The 21,753-nt window shown below is 44.8% G+C and overlaps 1 protein-coding gene across 5 annotated transcripts in view; it reads left to right on the forward strand.

Moving 5' to 3' along the window:
- The window catches only part of kcnt1b (potassium sodium-activated channel subfamily T member 1b), a 416,882-nt gene that overhangs the window by 188,841 nt on the left and 206,288 nt on the right, over positions 1–21,753 (forward strand). The gene's annotated exons all lie outside the window — the stretch shown is intronic.

Consider the following 21,753-nt stretch of genomic DNA (forward strand, 5'->3'; position numbering starts at 1 on the left):
CCCCCTCATCCAACTGAACTCAGATTTCTCCAGTTTCCTCATTTCCCCTCCCCCCCCCACCTTGTCTCAGTCCCAACCCTCAAACTCAGCACCACCTTCCTAACCTGCAATCTTCTTCCTGACCTCTCCGCCCCCACCCCCACTCCAGCCTATCATCCTCACCTTAACCTCCTTCCACCTATCGCATTTCCAACGTCCCTCCCTACCTTTTATCTTAGCCTGCTGGACACATTTTCCTCATTCCTGAAGAAGGGCTCATGCCCGAAACGTCGATTCTCCTGCTCCTTGGAGCCTGACCTGCTACACTTTTCCAGCAACACATTTTCAGCTCTGATCTCCAGCATCTGCAGTCCTCACTGTCTCCTCCCTTCTAAACTCCATCAAGCACAGACCCAGTGTCTTCATATTCAACTGAACCTGCCTCAACACACTCTCTATCAACTCCTGTATATCAAATCAACTGTTCTCCTGTCTTTAATGTGTACCAACCACCATGATATTAAACAGTGAATTTGAATCAAAATAATGTTATTTTGGATGTATAATTCAGAGAGCTGGCTCCTCAGTCATATTGCCACTGGGGCTAGTAATCCAGATCTGAGGTTTCTCTTCTGAGGACATGGGTTCAGATCCCAGCATGGCAGACGGTAAATCGTCAATTTGTTAATAATCTGGAATTAAAAGCTAGCCTAATGGCAACCCTTGCCAATTGTCATCAAAACCCACCTGATTCAAGAACCTGCTTTAGGGAATCTGCCATCTTTACCTGGTCTGGCCTACATGTGACCCCAGAACCACAGCAATGTAGCTGACTCTTAACTGCTCTCTGAAATGGTCTAACAACCCACTCAATAGGCAGTTAGGGATAGGCCATAAATACTGGCTCAGCCAGCAATGCTCCATGAACAAATAAAACAAAATGCGTGCTCTCATTCTAGAGAAGAGATATTTAGGAATAATTTTATCATTATCTTGTTACTATAATCAAACCTGAATTTTTAAAAAAATCTAAAATACCAATAAGATTATTCCAAATCCTGTTATTAATATGTGCACTCTGACTGAATGCAGCACATAGAGTCGTACAGTGCAAAAAAGGTCCTTCGAGTTCAAACCAATGATAACCACCATTAAAGATGTGCTCATCCCAATTTCCTGCACTTGCCCCATATCCTTGAATGTTATAGCAGTTCAAGTGCTCATCCAGGTTGTTTTGAATGGTTGTAAGGTTTCTGGCCTCCGCTACCTTCCTGTGCAGTGCCTTTCAGATTCCTACCACCCGCTGAGTGAAAACATTTTTTTTTCAAATCCCCTCTGAATCTCCTGCTCCTTATCCTAAAACTACACCTCCTTGGGATTGACCTCCCTGAACCAAGGGGAACAGCTGCTCCCTACTCACCCTGTCCCTATCCCTCATCATCTTATACAACTCGATCACATCCCCCGTTTAGCCTTGCTTGTTCTAAGAAAGCATTATCGCACTGTTGACGCCTCTTCCCAAGTCATTTGCCTTTGCAGGTTTAGTCAGTGTCTTCTGTTTCCAAGGTCAGGGAGAGCAGGCAGCTCCCAGCTAGAAGAGGAATTGAACCCGCGCTGTAGGCATTATTCAGAGCCACACCCTAACCAACTGAGCTAACCAGCCCTCCTTGACTACCCAAATCCAAGCAGTAAAGTATGCATTGACTATCTGAACAGCCAGCGACAGAATGTGAAGCTACAGGGATTACACGTGTGTCGGGATTTAGGGCACATTTGAATCAGCTGTTTGAAAATCAAGACATTTTGTAACTCTCTCAGAAGCCATTAGTCATCTGGTGTTTACAATGAGGATGTCAATCAATCTGGGCAGAGGAGATGCTGGAAGTTTTAAAAGAGAAATTGCAACTTGAATGTTCTGATTAAACCATTAAACTGTCTTTACAGTTTTGAGATTTTGGCAGAATTGCTGTGTCGTTCCTGTTCTTGCCAAATTGTCAGGGACAGTTTCTTCCAGAAGGTTGCCACCTGAAGTGTTTGTGCCTATGAATAGCGATGGGTCAGAGCCAGCTACTTGGAAATGTGGCACATGGCTCCATAATGTCTTAGAGATGATAGATTCTTCGAGCCAACTGTGAAAGGGCAAGTTAGACCTTAACTGGGGCAGTGTTTTTTTATTGTTGGTAACAGTCAGTGGAATTCATTTCAAATCAGTTTTTGAAAGCAGTGTTAGAGAGGACAAATCTTGACTTTCCCCCTGTTTTTGTTTCTCTCCCTTTAAGTGACTGTCACTGAAATTTCTTTAGCTCCCAGTTTTTTAGGACATGTTCCCTCCGTTGATCTTTACTATTTCCAAACTCTAACATAAATATTCCTGGCAGAGACATCGCAGTCTCCTTTTCATCTGTGGGTGAGGAATTGAGTTCAATAAAATCTAGAATTATAAAAGCCAGTCTAATGACGCTCATTGTTGATTGTTGTAATACCCCATTGGGTTCATTAAGACCCTTGACAGATGGAAATCAGCCATCCTTACCACGTCAGGCCTACATGTGACTCCAGACAGAGGGGAGATATTACTGCTGGACTGTTAATCCAGACTGAGGTCATGTTCTGGGGACCAGGGTTTGAGTCCTTGAATTTGAATTCAATACAAAATGTGGACTTAAGATTCTAATGATGACCATGAAACGATTGTCAGAAAGACCCCAGCTGGTTCCCTTTAGGGAAGGAAATTGCCATCCTCACCTGGTCTGGTCTACATGTGACTCCAGACCCACAGCAATGTGGTTGACTCTCAGTTGCCCTCTGGGCAATTAGGGATGAGCAACACATGCTGGCCCAGCCAGTGACACCTTCATCCCATGAATGTATTAAAACAAGACCCACAGCAATGTAGTTGACTCTGAAACAACCTTGAGAACAAATTGGTTGAAGGGCAACTGGGAAGGAGCAATAAATCCCCATGATGCCATACCCCACCTGAGAATAAGGGGAAATACACAAGCATATTACATGAAGACCGAATTAAGTAAGCACAGTCTTGGAACAGAGCTGGGCAACTCTCTAAAACATGCTTGGGAATTTGCTCTTGTCAATTTTTTCCACAACTGAGAGGAGACGTTATGAACATTAAAGCACTCTGTAGCTCACGGAGTCACTTTATCTTTAGGTGCTTTTCCACTGCTTGCTGGCAGTTGTGGTACTGCATTAGATGCCTCGGTGAATCTGCACGTATGGGAGGGGTATGCGGTTCATAGAAGCAGCAGCCATTTTGGAAGTTGTGGCTGACATGGTCGAATAGCTACTGCTGTTGAAGCGCGCCTCATGAACTGAGGTTTTGATCTGGCTTTGAGCTGGCAGGAGTCACTCACACAGCTGAGGAAGGAGGGAAATTTGAAAGAAAATCAGAAATATGATTAATAATTAATCCCTGAGCTAGTAATTAGTAAGTCAATCGTCAAAGCAAAGTCACAATCTATACCCAGTGTTTACTTTTTGGGTGCAGCTCTTAGTCGGATAAACATGGCTTTTGATCCTGAATGTTGTGTCATTCCAACCCTTAAATTGCTACATTATCCTAGAGTTTAAACAGACGGAAACCAGATCCTTAGTCTCGAGCATAATCAGTTTTGTGTGTCCATCTGTAATCTTACATTTGCCGTGGCACAGTAGGTGTCTTTGCCTGATTCTGTGCCCAAAAGGTGTGGTGGTACAATGGCTCAGTGGTTAGCACTACTGCCTCACAGCGGTAGGGAACTGGGTTCAATCCCAGCCTTATGCAACTTTCTATGCTAAGTTTACATTTTCTCCTTGTGTCTGTGTGGGTTTCCTCCCACAGTCCAAAGATGTGCAGGTTAGGTGAATTGGCCATTTTTTTTTAATTTCAAAAATATACTTTATTCATAAATATTTTGATAATCTGTACAATTAGTCATGCCATACATATGTAGACATTCCATTTCTTTGCATACAGAGATCGAGTAATCATTCATATATACAAGTCTGTACATTGACCATCCATATATTTAGCTGAGGCATCAGGGGAGCCAACGTTCTGCGTGGGACCCTGTTCTTTGGCAGGCTGATGTTACACGGTGGTCTTTTCCCACTGCGCCTTGGCGGCAGCTGCTCCAAGCTTCAGCGCATCCCTCAACACGTAGTCCTGGACCCTGGAATGCGCCAGTACGCAACACTCAGTCGGGGTCAGGTTTTGGACAGACCAAAGAGTGTCTTTCACCAAGGCACAGTTGACGTTCATCTCGGTGTGCGTCCCGAGGAACAGACTGTAGAGCATGGAGTCCCGCGTCACAGAGCTGCTTGGGACGAACCTCGACAAACACCACTGCATTCTTCTCCAGACTTCCTTTACATAGGCACATTCCAGAAGGAGGTGTGTGACAGTCTCGTCCCCCCGTAGTCACTTTGAGGGCAGCCTGTGTTGCGGCAGAGAGTCCGGGCGTGCATAAAGGATCTCACAGGCAGAGCCCTTCTCACCACCAGCCAAGCCATGTCTTGGTGCTTGTTGGAAAGTTCTGTTGATGAGGCATTCAGCCAAATGACTTTGACAGTCTGCCCAGGGAACCACTCGATAGGATCTGCCCTCTCCTTTTCCTGAAGGGTCTCAAGGACACTACGTGCTGACCACTTCCTGATGGACTTGTGGTCAAAGGTGTTTTTCTTCATAAATTTCTCCATGAAGGACAGGTGATACGGAACGGTCCAACTACTCGGAGCGTTCCGCGGCATCGAGGCCAGGCCCATCCTTCGCAACACCGGGGACAGGTAGAACCTCAGTACGTAGTGACACTTGGTGTTTGCATACCGGGGATCCACGCACAGCTTGATGCAGCCACACACAAAGGTGGCCATCAGGGTGAGGGTGGCATTTGGTGTGTTTTTTCCCCCATTGTCTGAGCTATGTACATCGAGTCCCATTGGACCCGGTCCATCTTTGATCTCCATATAAAATGGAAGATGGCCCGGGTGACTGCGACGGCACAGGTTCTGGGAATAGGCCAGACCTGTGCCACATATAACAACACTAACAATGTCTCACACCCTGATGACCAGGTTTTTACCCGTGATGGAGAGCGACCGTAGCTTCCATCTGCCCAGTTTCTGCCTCACTTTCTTGATACACTCCCCCCAAGACTTGTGCACGCCCCAGCCCCCTCGTACCAAATACCCAGCACCTTCAGGTGGTCGGTCCTGACGGTGAAGGGGATGAAGGATTGGTCGGCCCAGTTCCCGAAGAGCATGGCCTTGCCCTTGCCTTGGTGTAGGAGGAGAAAGTGAGGTCTGCAGATGCTGGAGATCAAAGTTGAAACTTTATTGCTGGAACAGCACAGCAGGTCAGGCAGCATCCAGGGAACAGGAGATTCGACGTTTCGGGCACAGGCCCTTCTTCAGGATTCCTGAAGAAGGGCCTGTGCCCGAAACGTCGAATCTCCTGTTCCCTGGATGCTGCCTGACCTGCTGTGCTGTTCCAGCAATAAAGTTTCAACCTTGCCTTGGTGTACCTTGGCCCCTGAGGCCCATTCGAACTGGTCACATTTGCACATGGGTCTGCGCATGGACAGCGGATCCGAGCAGAAGACGGCGACGTCATCCATGTCCAGGGAAGCCTTAACCTGCAGGCCCCCGCTGCCAGGAATAGTCACCCCTCTCAGGCTCGCATCCTTCCTGATGGACTCGGCAAATGGCTCTATGCAGCACACAAACAAGGCAGGAGAGAGAGGGCAGCCCTGCCTGACTCCAGATCTGACTGGGAAGCTATCTGATTCCCACCCATTGATTGAGACTGCACTGACAATGTTGGTGTAGAGCAGTCTGATCCAATTGCAGATTCCCTCCCCAAAGCCCATTTTGGAGAGAACATCTCTCATGTACGTGTGTGATATCCTGTCAAAGGCTTTCTCCTGGTCCAGGCTGATGAGGCAGGTGTCCAACCCCCTGTCCTGCACGTAGGCGATTGTATCTCTGAGGAGTGCGAGACTCTCAGCGATCTTCCTGTCCGGTACAGCACAGGTTTGGTCAGGGTGGATCACCGATCCCAAAGCAGACCTGACCTCGTTGGCGATGACCTTTGCCAAGATTTTGTAATCTGCATTTAATAGTGAGATTGGTCTGCAATATCTAACTTCCTCCCTTTCCCCCTTCCGTAGATGAGGGTGATGATGCCTTTTCTCATGGATTCACTCATGGTACCTGCCAGAAGCATCCTGACATACACCTCCAGCAGCCATGGGAAATGCAAGGTTATAGGGATAGGGGTGGGTCTGGGTGGGATAGGGCTGCTGGTGGGTTAACCTGAGGGGCATCACAACCTGCAGAAGGTGGAGAGAGAGTCCTTCACAGTAAGTTCAGCTGGTGCAGGAAGACATTAATCCGAGGGTTCTCCAACCAGAAACCATGGGTTAGTCGGGAGAACCATTCCCGACTGAAGATTGTGTTGGGGGAGCCTGCCCTATACAGGAATTCTGGGTATGACCTTCACAAAGCCATCAGGCACACCAAGAGACAATATCAGACTAAGCTACCATCGCAAACTAACCAGACGAGAACATGTTGATTCAGGCAAGGCTCACACGATAAAGTGAAGTTGAGTGGAATCACTGGCAACGATGCCTTCCCTCCCCGATGAGCTCAATGCATTCTCTGCTTCTTTCAGACAAAAGGTCAGTGAAATGACGTCACCTGCCCCGACAGCCTCGGGTGCCTCTGGACCCACAGTCACCGCTGCAGGAGGCAGGTTGGCCTTTTGAGGGTGAACCCACAGAAAGCAACTGGCCTGGATGGAGTCCCCCGACCCAGCATTCAGATTCTGCGTGGAACAGCTGGTAGGACTATTCACTGACATCATTAATCTCACCTTTCTACAATGTGAGGTCCCCACCGGCCTCTAGAACACCACCATCATCCTGGTACCAAAGAACAATCAGTCATTGCATCTTAATGACTACTGCCCAGTGGTGCTGACATCCATCATTATGAAGTGCTTCAAGAGGTTAATAATGGCACACGTCAACTCCAGTCTCCCAGACTGCCTTTGTCCACTACAATTCGCCCACTGTCACAATAGCTCCATGGCAGACACCATCACCCTGGCTCTATACTCATCCCTGGAACCTTGGAGAACAAGGACACCTACAACAGGCTCCTATTTATTGACTGTAGTTCTGCTGTCTTCACCATAATTCCAACAAAACTCATTCCCAAACTCCAAGACTTGGGACTCTGCTCCTCGCTCTGCAACTGGATCCTTAACTTCCTGAACAGACTGCAATCAGTAAGGATACGCGACAACACCTCTTCCACAATAATCCTCAACCTTATTGCCCCCCCCCCGCCAAGGCTGCGTACTCAGCCCCTTACTATACTCCTTACACACTCAGGACTGGGTTGCTAAAACTGCTGTAACTCCATTTACAAGTCTGCTGATGACACCACTGTAGTGGGTCGGATCTTAAACCATGGCAAAACAAAGTACAGGAAAGAGACTGAGAGCTTAGTGGCATGGTGTAAGGACAGCAATGTCTCCCTCAATGTCAGCAAAATGAAGGAGCTGCTCATCGACTTCAAGAAGTGAAGTGGAGGACATGCCCCTGTCTGTATCAGTGGTGCTGAGGTGGAGATGGTTGACAACTTCAAGGTCCTAGGAGTAAATATCACCAACAATCTGAACTGGTCCATCCACATTGACCCTCTAGTCAAGAAAGCACACCAACACCTCTACTTCCTCAGAAGGCTAAGGAAATTCTGCATGTCCACAATGACCCATACCAATTTTTATGGATGCTCCATAGAAAGCAGCCTGTCCAGATGCATCACACCATGGTATGGCAACTGCTCTGCCCAAGACCATGAGAAACTACAGAGAGTTATGAACATAGCCCAGTCCATCACAAACCAGCCACCCATCCACTGACTCCGTCTACACTTCCCACTGCCTCGGGAAAGCAACCTAACCGAATCAAAGACCCTCCCACCCCGGTTGTACTGTTTTCCATCCTCTTCCATCACGCAGAAGATAAAAAAAGTTTGAAAGCACATACCAACAAATACAAGGACAGCTTCTGCCCTGCGGTTATCAGACTTGAGCAGACCTTTCATATAGATTAGATTAGATTAGATTACAGTGTGGAAACAGGCCCTTCAGCCCAACAAGTCCACACCGACCCGCCGAAGTGTAACCCACCCATACCCCTACATTTACCCCTAACCTAACACTACGGGCAATTTAGCATGGCCAATTCACCTGACCTGCACATCTTTGGACTGTGGGAGGAAACCGGAGCACCCGGGGTCTCTGGCGCTGTGAGGCAGCAGTGCTAACCACTGTGCCACCGTGCCGCCCACAATATATTCAAATTGATTTTTCTTTGCACCTTCTCTGTAGCTGGAACACTGTTCTATTAACCTGATGTACTTAGGTAAGGTATGATTTATCTGGTTAGCATGCAAAACAATATTTTTCACTGTATTTTGGTATGTAAATAATAAATCAAATCAAAGAATTAAGCCTACATTGGTGGGTGCCCTGGTGTATCATAAACTAACCATCCAGCCAACTGTGCTAACCTCCCCTCTTGGTGGCAGTGTGACAGTGTGAAAATTGATTACTGCATTCCCTACATTGCATCAGGGACTACACATCAACAGGCTGAATCAGCTGGAAATCCTGGGATCACTCACAAAGCAGCTGTGCTTACCCTTTCCTCACAAAGCAGTAATGACAGCAGCAAATCTGCTGCCTTTTCTCGACTGAATAAACTTATGGTGAAATAGATCAGTTGCCAAAAACTAAGCAGCATGGTGGCTCAGTGGTTACCACTGCTGCCTCACGGGACCTGGGTTCAATTCCACCCTCGGGTAACCGTCTGTGTGGAGTTTGCACATTCTCCCTGTGTCTGCGTGGGTTTCCTCCAGCTGCTCTGGTTTCCTTCCACAGTCCAAAGATGTGCAGGTTAGATGAAATGGCCATGCTAAATTGCCCCTTGTGTTCAAGGATGTGTAGGTTAGGTATGTTAGTCAGAGAAATGTAGGAGAATGGGTCTGGTGGGATACTCTTTGAAGGGTTGATGTGGACTTGTTGGGCTAAATGGCCTGTTTCCACCCTGTAGGGAATTCTATTATTCTAATATTGGGCTGATTTGAAATTGCAATAGATGACACCGCAAAAGATGATTTTTTTTAACTGCAACTTACTGAGTAATGTAATAGCGTTTTTTTATGAAACTTTTAAAGTTGCTTGGAATTTGACAGCATGCAAACAGCCCATTTGACGACAAGGAGCTTTGCAGGCATTTACACTCCATACAAGCCTCATCCTTTTGTTCAAAGTAATCTCTTGTGTAGTTATCTAAGTTCTGCTTAAGTACACTCAAGTGCAAAGTGCTCTTATTTTTCCAGTAAGAGTATGTTTCTTCTAAAGTCTCTGATTTCAATGCCTGTCCCTCTTTCCCATGGCATTTCAGGAGCTGAGTCCAGGAGAGAAGGTCTTATACATCTACCTACTGTTGTTGGGGTAATCTGGTGGGGGGTCACCCTGCAGAAAACAATACCCAAATGTAATATTACTATGATGGATCAGAATACCAAAATACTATGGGTGTTTTTTGCAAAATGTTTTTCTTTTTCAAAAAGTGGACTGATACAGAGATAAAATAATTGCAGATGTGAAATATCTGTATGGGGCCAATGAAATATAATACCTAAAGATGTGAGAGAAATGTCAAACAAACTGCGCTGTGATCTCTTCTAACTACAAAAATATAAAGAAGGGCTGATGACCATATGCCCCAAAACTAAGCCACCCATTACAGATTATGTTCCAAACTGAAGACACATTCTGTGTTTTTTTCCTTTGAACAATACACAAAGTCAGGGGTTCAAAAACCCAGTTTCAACGCTACTGGAGTGGACTTGTGGGATTGAGCCTGGATCTGAGCATAGTGAAGGTCATAGTTGAAAGAATATTCTCTAGTTACCCCTGCGTTGTTGTTAACAATTGTTTCTCACTCTGAGTGCTAGAAGTCAACTCACTAGCAGGCAGGCAAAAGGAAGACCAGCTCTCACTCACTTATTGAAAACGAGTAGAAATAAATCATGGAGTTAGGACAGAAGAACTTCAAAACACCAAGAAACTCAAAAGCTGGCTGTTTATAATTACTGACATTAATTCGACTGATAACCTCAATTGCAATGGTCACAGTGTTCAACTATCTGCTTCTTGTAACTAATACAGAGACTGATCCCTACATTTTTTTCAATCCTTTTGAACTCACCTCCTTTCCTATCCTTTTGAACTACCAATTCTTCCTGTGTTTAGTTATAAATAAAGTCACTCTTTTGTTAATTCAAAAACATAAAAATAATTCTGTTTAGGTCTGAGGAGAAAGATATTCACAGGGGAAGGGATCCTGTCTGAATTAACCTTATTGCAACCAACTGAGGGGACTGGGTGAATAAAGGTGGCGAGCGGGTTCATCTCTCCTCACTGGAGAGCCTAACAATTTGACGACATCCCATCTGGAACTGTAAACAAATTGAGGAACCTTGACCAGGGTCTGGTCATATGAGTAACAATATCTAAAATCTGTGAAACAGCTTCTCAGAGTAGCAGGAAACCCTTTGTTTGGTTTTCTGTCGCGTTGTTAGTGATTAAATCTCAGGTTACTTAGTTGCAGGATTGCCGATTTTCAGCACAGTGTATGACTCTATTCGAGATGGAAGATACTTACAGGTAAATTCTGACAGTCTTGTTTCTGGGTTCTTTCATGGATGTTGTTAAATTGAATGCTTTCTCATGGGAGCCCTGCATCGTACATGTGCACTGTACCTTTATGTTACTCAACCATCCAACATTGAGTTTCCAATCCCATATTGGGCGATCAAAGGCCACTTTACTGTGTGAGACTGACCAGGCTTTGGTGTCCTCATGGTCAAGACCCATTCTTTCCCTCTATTAGGACCACTACACTTCATCATATGGCTATGTTTTAAACTGTCTCCATTAATTCAAGGTAAAACTGAATAGTTCAGAGAGGGAGATGGGGAATGTTTCCATTCTTTGTTTTTATTCACTCACGGGTGTGAATGCTTTACAGGGAAAGACCATCGTTTAATGCCCTTCCCTGTGTCCTGAGCTGATGGTGAGCTCTTTTCTTGCATTGTCTGTGGTGAGGGAATACCCCCAATGCTGATATGATTCTGATTCACTTACTAGGAAGGAACTGTATCAAGGTGCAAATAGGGATTGTGAGAGAGTTGGATAATATCAAGTTAATGTTGAGCTTCTTCAGTTTTACATGATCTGCACTCATCCAAACAATGGGGAGTATTTCATCACACTCCTGACTTGTATCTTGTGGTTGGTGGACAGGTTCTGGGGAGTCAGCATGTGAGTTACTCACTGCAAAGTTCCCAGTCTCTTACCTGCTCTCTTAGACACCAGTATTTACTTGGCAGGTCTAGGGGCTGCAGATATTGGAGAGGTTTTCCTCTGATTCTCTATGCATCAGTTTTACTAGAGCTCCTTGATACCACACTTTAGTCAAATTTTACCTTGAGATTAAGGGCAGTAACTGTCACCCCACCCTTGGAATCCAGCTCTTTTGGCCATATTCAGACTAAAGATGTTATGCATTCAGGCCATGGCAGAAGCTGAACTGAGCATTGGTTGCTGCTGAGTAAGTGCTATTTCATAGTACTGTTAATGACAACTTCCATTACTTTGCTGGTGATGAACTGATGTGGTGATAAGTACCTGGATCGGATTTGGCCTGGTTTTTGTGATCTGGACATACCTGATCAATTCTCTAAATTGTTTTGTGAGTGCCAGTGTTCCAGATGTACTGAAACAGCTGGGTCACGGATTCAGCTAGATCTGAAGCTCAAATCTTCAATTCGATTATCAGAATGTTGTCAGGGCCCATATCCTTTGCCTGCATCTGGTGTGATCAGTATTTCCTGATATCATGTAGCGTAAATGGAATTGGCTGAAGACTGACTGACTGCTAGCAGGGAGCTCAAAACAAAATCTGAAATTAAGGGTCTAATGATGACCATGAATCCATTGTCAATTTTTGGAAAAAACCCATCTGGTTCACTAGTGGGCGAATGGGGTTAAGAAACTTATCAGCCGTGATTGAATGGCAGAGAAGACTCGATGGGCTGAATGGCCTAATTTCTGCTCCTATGTCTTATGGTCTTGCTAATGACCTTTAGGGAAGGAAACTACCATCCTTACCGGGTCTGGCCTACATGTAACTCCAGACCCATAGCCAATATGGTTGCAATTACGGATGGGCAATAAATGCTGGTCTAGCCAGCGCCACTTATATCCCATGAATAAATAACAAAAAAGCTCAAGACTTAAATGGATCATTCAGTCAGCTTTTCTAGTTGATGATGGTGACAAATGGTTGCCCTAATATGCTGTGCTATTAAGAAGAGGATATTTGTGAAAGAAATCCTCCTCTGGCATGTTACTCTGTCAGTTAACTCTGATTTCTCGCCACAGATGCTGCCAGACCTGCTGAGCGTTTCCAGCAATTTCGGATTTAGATTTACCCCATTTTACATGACACTGCTGACTGTGGAATCACTGAGCTCTGTTTGCTTTTATGGTGTAGCATGGACATGGTCCTCTGTCACAGCTTCACCTTGTTGGCAATTCATTTGTAGCTACTCCTTTCCCTGAAGATAATCAATTGAGGAGTACACTGGGTCACTGATTGTTTCAGCACATAATTAAACAAAGGATTTGAGCTAAAGCGAGAGGCTGAACAGGCTGGAGCTCTTTTCCCTGGAGCATCGAAGGCTGAAGGGTGACCTTTTGGACGTTTATAAAATTATGAGGGGCATGGATCGGATAAATAGACAAAGTCTTTTCCCTGGGGTGGGGGAGTCCAGAACTAGAGGGCATAGGTTTAGGGTGAGAGGAGAAAGATATAAAAGGGACCTAAGGGGCAACCTTTTCGCACAGAGGGTGGTACGTGTATGGAAGGAGTTGCCAGAGGAAGTGGTGGAGGCTGGTACAATTGCAACATTTAAAAGGCATTTGGATGGGTTGGAGAGATATGGGCCGGGTGCTGGCAAGTAGGACTAGATTGGGTTGGGATATCTGGTCGGCATGGACGGGTTGGACCAAAGGGTGTGTTTTCATGCTGTACATCTCCATGACTCTATGACTCTAAAAGTGAAGTACCGCAGATGCTGGAAACCTCTAACAAACACAGAGAATGCTGGAGAAATTCAGCAGGTCTGGCAGCATCTGTGGAGAGAGAGAGAGAAACAGTTAATGTTTTGAGTCCAGTGTGACTCTTCTTTCAGAGCTGAGGCAGAATTATACTGGACTTGAAATGTTAACTCTGTTTTCTCTCTCTAGGTGCTGCCAGACCTGCTGAATTACTACAGCAAATTCCGATTTTGTAATTCAGTACAATTCTGCTGTTGCTGATCATCTACAGTGTTTCAAGGAGGCTCATTTTTGAGCTGCCAGATCTGATTTAGATTTAAACTGAAAGAACTGCGGATGCTGTAAATCCAAAACAAAAACAGAAATTGCAGGAAAAGCTCAGCAGATCTGACAGTATCTGTGGAGAGAAATCGGAGTTAACATTTCAGTTCCAGTGATCCTTCTTCGGAACTCAATTCAAAGCTCAGTCACGGATGCTGCCAGACCTGCTGAGCTTTTCCAGCAATTTCTGATTTAAATTTACCCCATTTTACACTGTCCTACTGCCCCACAAACATGGGTGGCTACAAGCAATTATTATCAGTCAATGACTGGCCAAGTAATGGAACTGGTTGTTTGGAACAATACTGAGGATTGCCAATTTAAAAACAAATTTAACCACTAAATAGCAGTCAGCGCCGCTACAAGAGAGAAATTGTTCCTGATAAATCTATGACTTTATTTAAGGAAAGGCCAATGAGCATTAACTTGTCTTAATATTTAATGCAGCTCGACTTTGAGCAAGTTCCTTATTGGAGGTTATTACACAGGCTTGAGAATGTGGCAAATAATTTGTCACTGGGTAATAGGATTGAGTGCAAGAAAGCGAGTTGGTGTAGTGAGGAGAGTGATTCAGAGATTGCAATCAGGGCTTTTTATAAAACCATCCTGGCTTCAGGAATCACAGCATGCCGCATTCGTCCTACTACAGCAGCTACTTGTGGTATGGTAGTTAGCACTGCTGCCTCACAGCATTGCGGATCCGGGTTCGATTCCAGACTCAGGTGACTATCTATGTGGAGTTTGCACATTCTCCCTGTGTCTGGTTTCTGCCAGGCGCTCTGGTTTCCTCCTGCAGTCCAAAGATGTGCAGGTTAGGTGGGTTGGATATGCTAAATTGCCCTGCATGGTCCAAGGATGTGTAGGTTAGGTGGATTGGTCATGGGAAAAGTTATGGGGATTGGGTATTTTGCTATACAGGGGATCGTTGCAGACATGATGAGCTGAATGGGCTGTGTCTGGAAGCTAAAACTGGGCTGTGTCTGGGCCCATATCGCAGAACTACAGGTATCTCGGCCCAACCTCCACTCATGCTTTCCTCCAGCACATTGCCACCCCTTCCAAATTCTCACACTCACCTTACACAACTCCACTTCTGTCAATATCAAAACCCTTCTTCTCCTTAAGCTAAGCAGTCACCCTCCTATGGACATGCCCTTTGTGAAAAGAGAAATGAAAATCACAAATTGAATTTAAATGCATCTGAATATTTTTTGAATTATGACTCCGTAAATTGAATTTTCCAATTTTGTGCTTACCCGTCACAGAATGTGTGTGAGAATGGCACTAATTATAATCTGCTGTACTCCAACTTGTTAAAGTTTCTGCAAAATTAAATATTTTTATTCTACTAGGCAGCTGCAATAAATCCACATAATATCCTTGCCCTTATCTTTATATAGACTTGTATAGGTGCTGTAGGCAGGAATTAAAACAAAAATAACAGAACAGAGGTTGGCTTTTGGCCCTGTACACATTTTAAAAGTAAATTGTTATCTTCTGTTGGATGTACTGCAGAAAACCAATTTGAAATAACAGGGTCTCTGGGCATTTATATAAAGGTCCATCGCAGTTTCAGTCCAATTTTATCTGAATGCAGTTCGCCAGCACACTGAACTGCATGTTCCAAGTGATCATTACTAAAGTGCGTTCCTGCAGTGCAGAACTACATCAGAGTGCTGGCTCATGATTGACACAGAAACGCACCGAGCAGCATGTGAGGAGCTGATGCAAACTCGAGGAAGGATAATGTTGTTCACAATATGTACAAAGAACTCAATTCAATCAATTAATGCTGACAACGTTGTTAACTTCGATTCTCCGTGGTGTCACCTTATACTCTCACGTGTACACAATGTTGACCAGGTCATCAGCCAGACATTCTGAATCGACAGCCTTTCTTCCAAACCGTCTTGGACAGTTTCAAATTTTCTATCCATTCGAGGGCTTTTGCTTTGTCATGGTTAACTGCCTGAAAGTCTTTTTTGGCAATGGTATCCCTACTTGCATCGGTTTTCCTCTTGTTTTGAGTTTGACCCTAATAGCTTAAGAACATGATCTGTCCTCAGAGTCTGGTAGAGACGTGGAATGATCCATCCATTCAGCCCATCTCATCTCTGTCAGTTCTTTGTAGGAGCAATCTAATCCCTTGCATTTTTAGAATTGCTCTACAATTTTTACCTTTAAGTGTTGACCCATTTCCCTTTTGAAAATGACTGTTGAATCTGATATTTTCAATGGGGTGGCACAGTGGTTTTGTGGTTAGCACTACTGCCTCACAGCACCAGCGTCCCAAGTTCAATTCCAGCCTTGGGTGACTGTCTGTGTGGAATTTGCACATTCTTCACATTGGTTTCCACTGAGTGCACTGGTTTCCTCCCACAGTCCAAAGATGTGCAGGTTACCTGAATTGGCCATGCTAAATTGCCCAGAGTGTTAGGTGCATCAGTCAGAGGGAAATGGGTCTGTGTGGGTTACTCTTCGGAGGGTTGGTGTGGACTTGTTGGGCTGAAGGGCCTGTTTCCACACTGTAGGGAATCTAATCTAATCATAACTTGCTGTGTTTAAAACAAACAAGTCACCATTGTTCCTCACCTAAGGGAGGTCTTTCCTACCTGTCTAAATTAGAACTCAAGCCATGCCTGTTTTAAACCCTTACTTTATTTGATTTTATTTGATTTATTGTTGTCATATGTACCTAAGTACAGTGAAAAGTTTTGTTTTGCGAGCAGTACAGGCAGATCATAGCAAACAAGGACATACTAGTCAATTAGGGTGCTGAGACAGAGCGAGGTAGAGAGGGTTACAGCTGCACAGGTGGGGCACAAAGCAAGAATAAAGTTAGAGATATCCATTCGTCAGTCTAATAACAGCAGGGAAGAAGCTGTTCTTGAACCTGTTAGTGCCTGTGATCAAGCTTCTGTACCTTCTGCCTGACAAGAGGTTGGAAGAGATCATTTTTAAGACTTTTTTTTTGATGAAGAGAGATTGAGTTGTAATTGCTACTAGTCTTGTTCAGTTTGCTGATGGCAGCATTAGACCTACTTTTACATTTGATTTTGTTTTCACGTGGAATTGAACTAAATGTGAAAATACAAAATGGCAATGAGATAAAAGCTCAAGAAAGTCCTAAACGATTAATTTACTCATTTTAACTCTTTACTAAATAATCATTCCAAAGTGAGAAGGAACACAAGCATTCTTCCAAAACGTTACCTCTATTTGCTTCAGTTTGACTTGTTTGTTATCTGTTATGTTTGTCTTGAATTGCTCCATATCTTTATCTAAGAATAATGCAGAGAGATTTCTTAAATCAAATAGTATATTTACGTGACTTGAACATTTTGTAACTTTACAGAACTCGCAATATACTTTTAATCAGAGCTAGGAGCAGCATATCTGATCTATTTCTCAAATGTTTGAGTTCCGAGGCAGACACTTGACTGACTAGCTCCACACAGAGGCTAAAGTAATCAAGTACAGTGCAACACATTCTGACGAAGAGTCACAGGACTCAAAACATTTACTCTGTGTTCTTTTCACACATGCTGCCAGACCTGCTGAGTTTCTCTAGCAGTTTCTGCCCTTGCTTGTTACAGTACAATGATTGGTGATCGGATGAGCTTCTCCAAACCTTACAGCAGCACAATTGCCTCTGAGTCACAACTTCCCCTGTGCCCTAGAGCTGACACTTCAGTGCAGTACTGAGCATGTGGTTCACTGTCGGGCATGTCCTGGTGCAGATCAGCTGTTAACCTGAGACTTTAGCAGCCAGTTCCATTGAACACAGTTCAAAGAGGAAACGTCAGTTCTTTGAATATTCTGGCCCGAGGCTGCTCCCCTCTTAAATGCCAAAGATAGAAAATAAAACAGATTATTCATTCTGCTCCTGTTTGTGGGATCTTGCTGCTCAGAAGAAAATGGTGATACCATCTGCCTGTATAGCAATGGCTGCACTCAGATAGAATGAAGCAGTATGCACTCACGACTTGGTGCCATTCACTGTACATGGGGAGCTTTCGTTTTCAGGAGCAATTATAAAGCTATCGGCTATTACGCACCACCCACCATTAGCCACTAATTGTCCACTAATAGCTATTCATTCTCCCAGGCACTTCATTATCCAGAAACAAAAAAAGAGAAATTGCTGGAAAAGCTCAGCAGGCCTGGCAGCACCTGAGAAGAGAAATCAGAGTTATCATTTCGGATCGAGTGACCCTTCCTCAGAATGAATCGTTATCTACTCCTTTGTCTGTCTAGCTGTTCTTCTCTCTCTTTAGGATCTATCCCCTCTTCCCACCTTACCTTCTGCACAAAAACCAACCTTTTCCAAGCTACCATCAGTTCTGAGGAAGGGTCATTGGACCCAAAACATTAACTCTGTTTTTCTCTCTCCACAGATGCTGCCAGACCTGCTGAACTTTTTCCAACAATTTCTGTTTTTGTTTCTGATCTCCAACGTCCACATTTCTTTTGATTTTTTAAATTGTAAAACTTTCCTCTGTCCAAATTCCTGGGATGGTAGGTGGCTGGGGCAGTTAAAATCATTGGGAGTTTAGTCCCAATCCTGCCATTCTCTGTATTAACTGGCCATTCTCTGTATTAACTGGCCATTCTCTGTATTAACTGGCCATTCTCTGTATTAACTGGCCACCGTCCTTGACGACAGTCCGGGTCTTGGCCTGACTCTGCAAGTGATTATGACCCTCTGTCCAGCTGAAGATTGCTGGAAGACCCCCGGCCAGAGGAAAGGAAGCAGTTCTCCCATCAATTTCTTTCCAGGGGAGCCAGTGGAAGAGGGGAACACCACACCTAGCAAGCCTGGGCCTCCATTGACCATGACCCTCCCCACCCCCCCACCATAATTCCGTTCTCCACACCCTGCCACCATCAGCTTCCTAGGAGAAAGTGAGGACTGCAGATGCTGGAGAGTCAGAGTCAAAAAGGTGTGGTGTTCAAAAAGCACAACAGGTCAGGCAGTATCCAAGGAGAATGTCAGCTGACGTTTTGGGCATAAGCCCTTCATCAGGAACCATCAGCCTCCTCCCATCTTCATAGGCCTAGTGATTAACATTGCCCAGACTCTCACTGCCAGTGAACGAAAAACAATCCAGCGTGGGAACAGGCCCTTCAGCCCTTCAAGCCTGCGCTGACACATTTTGCCCTTGCACACTAAAACTGTCTTCACTCCATATCCCTCTACTCCCTTCCTATTCATGTATTCACTCCAGGTGCTTCTTGAATGTTGCTGTTGTGTCTGCTTCCACCACCTCCTCTGGCAGCACGTCCCAGGCACTCCCCACCCTGTGTGTGAAAAACTTGCCTCTCATATCTCTTTTAAACTTACCCCCGTGCCTCCCCCCACTTCCACTTCCCATGCCTTACCCCTCCACCCTGGGAAAAAGCCTTCTATTTCCACTCCATCCATGCCATTCACAGTCTTATCAGCTTCTATTAGGTCACCCCTCATCTCCTGTGTTCCAGTGAAAACAAACCCAGTCTATCCAATCTTTCTTCATAGTTAAAATCCCCCATAGCAGGCAACATCCTGGTAAACCTTTTCTGTACCCTCTCCAAAGCATCCATATCCTTCTGGTGGTGTGGTGACCAGAACTGTAGACAATATTCCAAATGTGGCCTAACTGAAGTTCTATAAAGCTGCAGCATAACTTATCTAACCTTATACTCAATGCCCCTTCCAATGAAGGCAAGCATGGCATACGCCTTTTTTGCTACTTTATCTACCTGCACTGCCACGTTCAGTGATCTGTGGATCTACACACATTAATGCTGGGGTTTGGGCTGAGCTGGCCTGATTTGGTGATCCATATTACTCTGTCCACCAGTGAACACTTACTGGTTAAAGTTAGAGTTTTCACCTGTAACTTGATAGCCTTCAAGATGTACTGTTCCAGTGTCCTTCGGGTTTGGAGCTATGGTTGGAGAAGTGCTCTTTTAATGGCACACTGACAAATTGCTAGGTGAGCAGGTTAATGAATTTAATTATTTAGTGAGAGAACTTTGGAAAAACAACTTGCAGGATCTCCACTCAATGAGTGAATGACTTATTCTTCTTTGGTTTAAAGTTGTCGGACATTTGTTTGATAGCCAGGATGCAGAGTAGATGTACCGTTTCATACACAATTATACCAGAATGGCTGTGGTATGTGTCTGGACTCTGTGGCAACTTTTCCAAGGATGTTGAGAACTGAAGTTATGGATAGGGATGGGAGAAGCTGTAATATTTTGTTCCCTGAGCAATGTGGCTGACCAGGAATCTCTCCCATTCTCTCTGCCTGGCCTTGTCAAGGATATTGGAAGGATTTGCAGGTTAATACACAACCAGCCCACCCACATTACAAACACACCTTCTTTGGCCAATCAGGTACTTGGATTGGGGATTGAACCATGGAGCTTCAGGGCTTTTCATCAGACCACATACAGCCTCCCAAAGCATCAGTCACTCTTTATTAAACAGAAATGCTTTCCCTTATGACTACATGGTGAGAGCAGTTCAAGTGGTCAAGCCAAGGGCTCTGAAATGACACTGTTGGTAAGGAGCACATCAGCATTTTATACACTGGTTTCCACTTTCCTTTGTCTGTTTCTCTCAGCTTAGAGGATGCATTAGACATGACCTGGAGATATTCGGACAAAGATGGTTAGTTTTTTTCCACTCATCACCCATGATATCATCAACGGTGAGATATTAGATACAACTGGGGGTCTTGGGGTTTGTCAGAACCTACCCTTTTCATGGCCCTGAGCAACCTGAGGGGAGATGGTAGTCCAACAGGAGCGTCCCTAAACTGATAACCCAGAGGCCCAGCCAATGCTCCAGGGTTCAAATCCCACCACAGCAGCTGTTGGAATTGAGATTTTGATCAATAAATCTGGAATTCAACAGGTAATCTCAGCAATGTGGGCCATGAAACTACCATTGATCATCATAAACATGCATCTTGTTCATCAATGTCCTTTAGGGAAGGGAAGCTGTCATCCTAATAGAGTCGGGCCTGTGTGTGACTCCAGACCCATAATGATGCGTTTGCCCTCTGAAATGGTGGAGTAAGCCACACAGTCACAGGCCAACAAATGCTGGGCTTGCCAGTGATGCCCACATCCCATGGAAGAATTTTTTAAAAAGAGACTTGTCAAATCACAGACCTGGGGAAGTTCATGTGGTGTGTACTTCCATACATCATCCTGGTTACAAGTCTCTTCAGGTCAGGCATTATTGCAAATATTTTCCAGGCTATGTGAATGCTTGGGTGCACTTACAGTTTGTGATGGTCCTGGATTGAATGCATTTACAGTTTGTGATGGTCCTGGAGCGATGTTTGTGTTTGGTCTAAGCTCATCTGTGTCATACCTAACATCACACAATGATCATATTCCAAACAGGAAACGGGTGGCTCAGTGGTTAGTACTGCTGCCTCACAGTGCCAGGGGCCTGTTCGATTCCTGCCTCGGGCAACTGTCTGTGTGGAGTTTGTACATTCTCCCCGTGTCTGCATGGATTTCCTCCCACAGTCCAAAGGATGTGCAGGTTAGGTGAATTGGCATTGCTAAGTTGCCCATAGTGTTAGGTGGATTAGCCAGGGGTAAATGTAGGGGAATGGGTCTGGGTGGGTTGCTCTTTGGATGTTCAGTGTGGACTAGTTGGTCCAATGGACCTGTTTCCAAAGTGTAGGGAATCTAATCTAATCAAAAGGAGAAATATGAAGCATTGATGTAGAGAGTAGCAAAATCATTATGGGCTTCTCCCCCTGTCTTCTCTTAACCATCTTGAAAGAATTTTATATGGACAGCCTCAGGAATTAGAAATATCCTTCATTAATGTGTTTGTAATGACACTACACACAACAACCAGAATGTTTCTCAGACGAGTATCAGAATGGAGGAGGTTAAGGAAATTCAGCATGTCTATAAGGACCCTCAGCAACATGTGTAGACGAACTATAGAAAGCGTTCTGTCTGTATCCATTGTGGCTTGGTACAGCAACTGCCCAAGACTGTAGGAAACTACACATGTTTGTGTGTGTGTGTCTGTGTGTGCGTGCTTGTGTGTGTGCGCATACGTGCGTGCGTGTGTGTGCGCATACGTGCGTGTGTGTGTCTGTGTGTGTGTCTGCGTGTATGTGTGTGCCTGCGCGTGTCCGTGTGTGTGTCTGTGTGTGTGTGCGTGTGTGTGTGTCTGTTCGTGTGTTTGTGTGTGTCTGTGCGTGTGTTTGTGCAGTGGTTGTCTATTTTAA

Source organism: Chiloscyllium plagiosum, chromosome 30, assembly GCF_004010195.1.
Source record: "Chiloscyllium plagiosum isolate BGI_BamShark_2017 chromosome 30, ASM401019v2, whole genome shotgun sequence".
NCBI lineage: Eukaryota > Metazoa > Chordata > Chondrichthyes > Orectolobiformes > Hemiscylliidae > Chiloscyllium > Chiloscyllium plagiosum.